This window comes from Molothrus aeneus, chromosome 14, assembly GCF_037042795.1.
Source record: "Molothrus aeneus isolate 106 chromosome 14, BPBGC_Maene_1.0, whole genome shotgun sequence".
Lineage (NCBI taxonomy): Eukaryota > Metazoa > Chordata > Aves > Passeriformes > Icteridae > Molothrus > Molothrus aeneus.
In genome coordinates, this window is record NC_089659.1 from 8,856,502 (window position 1) to 8,865,341 (window position 8,840).

Below are 8,840 nucleotides of genomic sequence, written 5' to 3' on the forward strand. Positions count from 1 at the left end.
ATTCTGGCCTCTGGGTTAAAAAGGTACCAAGAAATCCTGTCCAGTTTTTATTCCAGTGTTGTAGACCTTTGGGGGTTGATCCAAAGCCTCTCCCATAGGTTTCCATTGAGTATTTGGTATGAAGGGGATGAGTGGGAAATATGAGTAGAGAATTAGGATTGAGAAGTTCCATTTCTTTTAATGGTTCAGGATATTTCTGTTGAGTAGCTGAAATATGCTAAAACTAGGACATTTAAGAAGAAGACATTTAAATTAGATGTTAAGGTGTTGAGAGATTGAAACATCTAGGATTCACTGCTCTTGGTAGAGTGGCTGTGAACCATTTAAACATTGAGGTTCTTTGTTTGATGTATTTTTCTGATGGATCACACAGGGCTTTTAAACAAGGGCATAGTAATGCTAGGAACAAACTAATTTTCCATGGTCCCTTGTTGAAGTTTCTCAGAGCTGCTGAAAGATGCTGTATTTACACTGGGCCAAATACACATCAGCAGGGAGAGGAGAATGAAAAGGATTTACTGTATAGTAGTTTATCAAAGGTCAAATACATAAAACAAATTCCTTTTCATTTCAAGTAGGCAGAAATAATCCAGGTATTTGGCTGAACTTTGTTCTACCAAAAGACAAAAAAGACTTCATGTAAAAGAAATAAAAATGTCACTTGGAGGCAGGTGAGGGACTTTTTTTCTGAGAAAATCACAAACCCTATAAAAATCAGCCTGTTATCGAAATAAATTTGCTTGTTAACTGTGTAGAAATTTTCTTTAGTATAATTTTATTTACTTCTCTTTTGTTCTGTAGACCAGTGAAAAGAATAAATGGTGCTACTCCTATATTACTGCCCCACTGGAATGTTTCACTTGCACAGAGCTGTGGCACTGCATTGCCTTTCCCTCTTGAATATCCACAGCAGGAGTGAATACTTCCTTTGGAGTTAAAAATCAAACATTAACATTAAACATAGGAAGAGCCACTGGTTAATGGTAAAACCAACCTCCCAGGCTTGTTTTGGCTGTGTTGGGCAGTGTGTCCTGGGAGCAGTTGATGAGCTGCCCTTGCCTTGGGCTCCACCATGTGCAGTTGCTGTGTGGGCTTTTCCAACAGCCAGTGCTGATTGTGGCTCCAGGTCCATCATGTGTGAGAGTGAAAACTCTTCCTTGGCACTGGCACACAAGTTTTGCCAGTCTGGAATAAGAAGATGATAATTTTTTTTTCATGGCTGGATAATCTTATGATATTCTTATGGTAATCTTATGTTAGTAGCAATGTTAGTTATCTTATGTTGATAAAGGTGCTCAAGCTATGAGGATTCAAATTCAATGTTCTGAAGATAAAACTAGTCAGATATAGACAAATAAGATTATTGAGACCAAACTATAGCACTGTATCAGTGCGTTTGGATATAGATAAAGGCAATAGAACTTCAAATTCTCCTAAAAATCCACCAAAAACGCCTTATGGTGATGAAACATTTACTTGACATTTATTCATGTACATATTAATGATGTGCACAGTCCCTGAGCGGGTTACCCTGTACATTCATGTGGGAAATTGTGTTTATTCCCCATGCTTTGATGTGAGAGGGAGTTCCTACAGGAAGCTGGAGACTGAATCCACCAGCCCTGGCACCCTGATTGTGCATGAAGATCACCCAGATGTACACTCGTGCTCCTTTACTTCCTCCAACCCTTAAGACTGTGCAGATAAGTAAAATTATTAACAGCACAAAAATATCCAAACTCTCAGTCTGACATTCCCTTACTTACAGTAGGAGACAGCTTGGGCTTTTATGGATGTGTCCAAACTCCCATGGCCAAAAGTCTCCAAAAACAATGAAATGCACATGTCTGGATGCAGGAGGCCTCCTCCCCATAAGAGATTGTTGCTTGGTTTAGGGCTCGGTGTTTTAAATTTTTGTTTCTTTTGCTTCCACCTACTTTGCTGGTGTAGATTTAGTTTCCTGTTAAATGTGTGATGTTCGGTGCCATAAGAGTGAAAACCTCAAAGGACAGAATTTGGGCAAGGAACTAGGAACTTAAATGAAATAACCATCCCCTGGACTTTTCACAGGTAATAGTTTGAGGGGAAGGATTGCACGTTGAAGGCAGCCTGACTTTCTGTTCCCTGATTATTTTTCTTGGAATACACATGTTAGACTGCTTAGGGTCAGTATTCTCAGTGTGTCCCAGTCTTTGAGCTCAATTACTCCTTTCATTCTGTTTGGGATGCTGCTGCTGCTGGCAAGGAATGAAGTTCAGGCTGGAGTCCCTGACTGTCCTGGGCACAGGGAGCTGGCAGCAGGGATGGCATTTTGTGGCTGCTGTTGAGCCAAGGTGTCCCACCTGCCTGGGATGCCTGCTCTGAAATGCAGCTGGCTAAGGCTCACAGGGACACACCAGAGTGCACATTTCACAGAAAGAGCTTTTCCAGGGACTTCTGGGAGGGGAAAGCACTTTGCAGCTCAGTGTTAGCTACAAGAAACGTGGGGGAATGGTTCTCCATGCACAAAGTTTTATTGCTGACTGGATCCACTGCAGGGGAATATGCAAAAGCCCAGCATGGGTGGATTGACAGCTATTTATTTTAGGAGATAAAATATGAATCTTGAATGTTTGTCAGATGTTTTGCCCCATTCTTGGTGGAGAGATATTGTTTAATCGATAAAAATGAATAATTTAAATTCAATATCTTCCTGTCACTATCAATAATACTTTTGTGAGTGATGTATTACTATTGTAATTGAATTTGTCAGACACCACCAGTTTTACATGACAGTTTGTTAAAATTTTAAACTTAATTTACTATAGGCAGTTGACTCGGGCTGTTTGAATTGCATTGATGTTTTATCTTAAAAACATTGATTTTCCTAAAAGTATTTTTCTGCCTTTGTGTTTATTGCATTATTACCCAGGGAGAGGAAAACTAGTGGGAAGGCATGGTCAGAGTTGGAGTTTCACCCCCCACATTCAAGCTGGTTTTGTCACAGCAAGGAGAGTTTTGTGAATTCCTTCCACCCAGATGCGTGGGCCTGTGGCTTTCTGCCATTTCTTCCCTCCCCATTTGCAGACTGCACCTTTTCTGGTGGCTGGCTTTCAGCTGCTGCTCTTTTCTACCCTGCACCTCTGTGTTCATCTGTTACTGGATTTGAGGAGCCTTGCTCTGTAAATTCATCATGTATGGATCTTTTCTGTTTTGCAGAGGTGCTTGGGTGAATACAGCCCACCATGTGTTTAAAAAATAAAATTGGTGATCACCAGAAGATGTCAGAGCTCTCAACTAGTGTTCAGGCACTTAGGAAAAACAGATTCTGTTTAAAGGCATTATGAATAATAAGTATTTCATGCAGATAGCCACCTTTGGAAAGTGAAACTTAACTTCCAAAAGCATTGGGTTAAAGTGATTGATGTTTTTTGTCCACTGTATAAAAAGGAATAATCAAACAATTATAGTAATCCTGCTAAGAAGGTGGGAGGAACAGAAAACATAGCAGTCAGCAGCTGACTCCTCCTAAGACATGAAAAGGCACAGTGTGACTGCTGAAGGTCTCTTTGGAGGATTTACAGCCTATGGTAGCTCTTGCTGACTTCTTTCCCCCCCCACTCTCTTCTGGAGCCATAATGCAATCTGAGTAATTTCATCCTGGAAAAGGAAATGGAGAGCAGCAATCTGATGGCTGCAGTGATGCTCTGGGCAGGCCCTTGGATGGGAACCTGCTCTGTGTCTGTGTGTGGGAATGGGCATGCAGGGAGAAATCCAGGCCCTGGGGAGGGCCAGCACAGGGTCTGTGCACACTTACAGTGCTCTGGGCTCATTTCTTCCCACATGTAGCTGGTTCTTGCTCCCTCTCTGCTGGGATAAATTTCCTTGGCTGCATTCTTGCAGAAATGTTCTCCCTGGGAAGTTGAATGTTCCAGCTCTAAACTAGAAACGTTTTTGTGTATTAGTTTTACAGCAGGAAAAATGACTGGACAGAGTCCAATAGATCTTATTTCACCATAATTTCATTGTTTGGCTCGATGCTTAGGGATTAAAGGCCAGCAAAAACAGTGGGAAATGGGTGAAATGAGCATGTTCCTGTGCTTTCCATATAACATCCTTGCTTATTGTGTACGGGCACTGCTTTTTGTGCCAGAGCAAACCAGAGCATTATCCATGCACCAGAATCCCAGTGTGCAAAGGGATGGGGTTTGCCCAGGAGAAGGCACAGGCTGGAGATGAACCAGCTGCTGGATGCAGTCCTGGCAGCACAGGGGAAGCACAGGCTGAGATCAGCCAGGAAAAGTGACTTCCTTGGGCTGAGGATCTTTGTGGCCACTGAGGAATTATAAAAAAGGGACTGGGAAGAGCAAGGGGGGCTCTGGGATGGTTTTCCAGGGGGTCCCTGCTGAGTGCAAGGGCCAGCATAGGAGGAAGGTCTTTGGTAGCAGGCGAGAGACACAGAGAGGAAAGGAGTGAGAGCTGAGCATCAGGAACCTCTGCAGAGTGAAAATGGTGGGTTAGGAAAACACTTCTGCTGCAATCTGCTGAGTGGATTGAGCAGAGGTGCAAAGGAAAAGGTGTTTCAGGGGTTGTCTCACACACCTGTGATGGTTCCTGCTTGTGTATGACTTGAGAGGGGCATCTCCAGAGACTTTGGTGGTCTGTGCTGCCCTGGGAGTGATGCAGAAGGGAAGAGGCAGAGGTTTTCTGGCTCTAGGCTGAAATTCCAGCCCCACTTAGAGCTGTGAGGGCTGACAGGCAGAGAACTGCTATGGAAGGAGGCAAAATTTTAGAAGTTGGCATCTGCCCATTTGGTTTCTGTGCTGAGTACTGAGGGCAATAAGCCCCCAGCCTTCCTCCTGAGAACTCATCAGCAGCTACATTTTATTCTTTTTGCTGATACCACAGTCATTTTCACAGCATTCCACTGTAGCTACACAAAGAGTGGATTAGGAGTTCAAGTGCAGGGAGAATAATAGCAGCAGCAGGAACAACTGAACTTTTTGAAAAAGAGAGATGCTATTTTTCATGCAAATGTTCTTAGTAATGAAGAGCGAGGGAAAGGAAAAACAGAACATACATCACGCAGAGGCAAAATTGTTTCAAAATAGGACATTTTTCATAGGCTGCCAGGAGGTGTTGGCTGCTGTTTATAGAGGCTTTGTGATGTACTGGGAGTCACTGCATGGAGAGCAAGCCCAGGACTGAGCAGCGTCAGTGTCTAGCACAAGATGTCTAATTGCCAATCCTGAGGAGGACATGTCACTGCTGCCAGGTGACCAAAGTGGAAAAATAAGGAATAATAAAATTCACCACATGCATAATGAAAGCTTGAGTTTAATTTCAGAGTATGATCTGCAGCAGATGCTTTATTCTGAAAAAGGATGGAACCTGTTTGCTATCTGTAGCACTATATTAGGACTGGGATGATGAAGGGCTTGACTTGCCCTGTAAGTGAGGGATAATAATGAATGTTTCACTGCTGTCAGATTTAATATGAGGGAATTCATTTGTTTTGCTTCTTGTTTCAGCACTATTGAAAGATTCTGGCCTGGGGGCTTTTGGGGGTTGAGATTCTTTGTTTACAAGGCACAGTGAAAATGAGAGGTCAGGCTCCACTCAGGCCCCTCAACAATACTTGTACTGGAGCAATAAGGGCTGCACCTGTTGTTGGCTTTTTTTTTTTGGTTGGTTGGTTTTTTTTTTTTTGTTTTTTTTTTTTTTGTTTTTTTTTTTTTGTTGTTGTTGTTGTTTGTTGAATTGACCCTGGGTAGAGGTGGGACTGGGACATGGAAACTCAAGCTGTCATTAAGTAGTTTAAATATTACTATTCAGTGTTCTACAAAAACTTAGCTGAAGTTGCCCATTTTGGTGTGTTCTTGTAGAATTTACTTTTAGAATAAGATTATTTGAGTGGTGTTACGGATCTAAACAAGAAAAAATCTTTTATGAAACCTTAGGAAGAGTCTGTGGCACACTTAAGTATCTAAAAACCTTTGTATGTCTAGCCCTGCTGGAAAAAGCGGAGCTTCTTGTTAGGAGTAGTTGAAGAAATGCTACAGAGGTTGCTTTGGATGCACTTGTAATCAGAATTTTTTCTGATGTTATTAGTGAATTTGTAATGTAAATATCATACCAGTTTTAATTACTTTGCAATTTAATATGGGTAGGATTTATTGCTTTGTTTTGTGACCTGTGATTTATTTGGTTTACTGTAGCATGCCTAATAGATCTCATGGGGTAGTGGAAGAAAGAGCACATGTTGCTATAGTAATTATATGCCCAAATCTCTAAATCTCCCTGTCTTATTCATTAACTTCTAAGGTTTCTACTTCAGACCTTACTGGTGTATACATGAAAGACACCAAGTCAAATTCATTGCAAAATTAAAGCTGTTGGAGCCCCAAGGCATCCTCATCTCTACAGAGTCCTGACAGAGTGCCGGAAATGTCTGAAGATTTCTTGCTAGGGGCTCAAACCAGTATTGGAATAGGCCTGTCAAACACCTCTTTAGATCAGCAAACCTCTCTGGCAAATGTTGCATCTCAAAGGAGTCTTAGCAGCACTTTAGCTTTTGCCCAAGGAGAACAAGATTTGGTCTTTACACATGACTGCAGCCAAGCCTCCCCCACACAAGTGTTCGTGCCCAAAGCTGCTCCACTGTGAGCTCTGGAGCAGGCTTTTGGTTTCTCAAGTGTTCATGCCCAAAGCTGCTCCACTGTGAGCTCTGGAGCAGGCTTTTGGTTTCTCAAGTGTTCATGCCCAAAGCTGCTCCACTGTGAGCTCTGGAGCAGGCTTTTGGTTTCTCAAGTGTTCATGCCCAAAGCTGCTCCACTGTGAGCTCTGGAGCAGGCTTTTGGTTTCTCAAGTGTTAATGCCCAAAGCTGCTCCACTCTGGAACAGGCTTTTGGTTTCTCCACTGCTCTTCTGTGCCCCACAATAAAGTTCTGGAGTACCACCAATGCAGTGAAGGATGCTGCAGTGTACAGCAGCAAAGCTGGGGGCTGGATCCTTCCAGTCACCCTGAGCTCTGGGAGGGCAGGGTCCCAGACACTGCATGGCCAGGCAGGAAAGATATTCCTTGAGAAAGCCAAGATATGCCCAAAATGAGCTCAATTCCATAATTTGATCTAACATGCAAACCAATGGATTCCATTTTTTCTGTGACTTCTCTCATTGTGCATAGGATGTGTAGCAGAGACTCCTTCTCCACTAGAAAGGTCTGTGCTGAAATGAATGCTTTCCAAGTGCATCATATTTGCTTTAGAAACCGTGGATTGAGGATAAATATACTGCTCTACCTGTTTCCCCAGCCTCAGCAGGTGTGTGAGCAATGCTTTGCAGAGGAGATAGGACAGAAAGCCTTTAAGAGCCACATAAACCTAAAACTGACCTCTGCTTTATTGTGCTCCTTGTACTTTTATGTGGCCAATTCTAAAAATTTTCCAACCTCTGTGTCTGAAGTGATGCAGTGTGTTTTGGGGAATCCAGATGGAAGTTTATTTGTCAGGCTGCAAAGGCCAAAGAGAATTAAGAATTAAATGCACCATAATTTTCCCCCCTCATTGGAACGTTTACAGGCTGTAAAAGGTCCATTCAGGGTGTGAGACAGTGATGAGAGGGGAAGATTTCTCTGACAACTTTCTTTACCTCCCATAGTGCCCCTCTTTTATTTGGAAGGAACAATGCCAGCTGATAATGAACTACTTTCTATTCAAGGCTTCAAGTCAAATATTCATTCCTCATTAATAATTCAATGTGACAAATTTATTACCTTGAAGGTGCTGTGAGGCAATTAGACAATGGGAAATTGTGTCTTCCTTTCAGCTCAGTTAATTGGCTTTCAAGTGTGACATTCATCAAAACCTTGACTTTTCATGTAAACTTTCCATTATGCAAGGCATGGTTCTAACAGTGGAGCTACAGGCATTTGGAAAAATTCACCTGGGTGGGAACTTCACAGGTAGTTTTTAATAGCAAAAAGAGTGGGAAGGAGAGTGTGTGAGAGAGTCTAAGAAGATTTATTTAAAATCAGCAGAGAAATTATCATCACTTGGTAATTTTCATGGGATAAAATGGCCTGTAGTTGCAATGTAATTTCAGGAGTTTGGGCTGTTTGCCCTCTCTCTCAAGCAGTGCTACAAAATTGCCAGTAAAATTAACATCTTTATAATTTCTTTCCCATTTTTATGTATTGTTTGGGATGTAATAGAATGAATTGGTTTTAAATATAATCTTTAGTACTCCAGGTATTTTAAAACACTTCACATAGTAATGATATGTGAATCATACACTTCACATAGAATGATGTGTTAAACAGTGATAGAAAAGAGATTACCTTTCTAATAAGAACCCTGGGCAAAGAAATCATTTGAGCACTGGATTTCATATTCTTCAACTTCATTTCTAATGTGATTGCCTTCAGTGTTGACCTTTAAAACATTGCCATAGAGCTCTTGAGTCTAAGGAGCAGCTTTGACCATAGTAATTTATTTTGCAGCACTTGCATGTATGTTTTCAATTTCTGACATTCAGCCTGACTTTTTGTTATTTACAGGGCTTTTTTTTTTTTTTTTTGTATCCTGTAACTTATATGTGGCTGCAATCTTCCAAGGACACCCTTAAAAATGAAATTGTTAGTTTCAAAGGTCTGATTTGTCCTTGTAAACTTACACACAGTTGAAAATAGAATAACTTGTTTTAAGGATGTGCAAAATTAATCAATTTTTTTATTATTTCACTTGGTGATAATTAACTTGGTTTATTGAAAATGCGTGTCACTAGCATCTTCTTCCATCTACAGTGTGCTTTTAAAAATGAGCATGCTTTTAAAAAGCCAATTAAAAACTTGCATTTGTCAC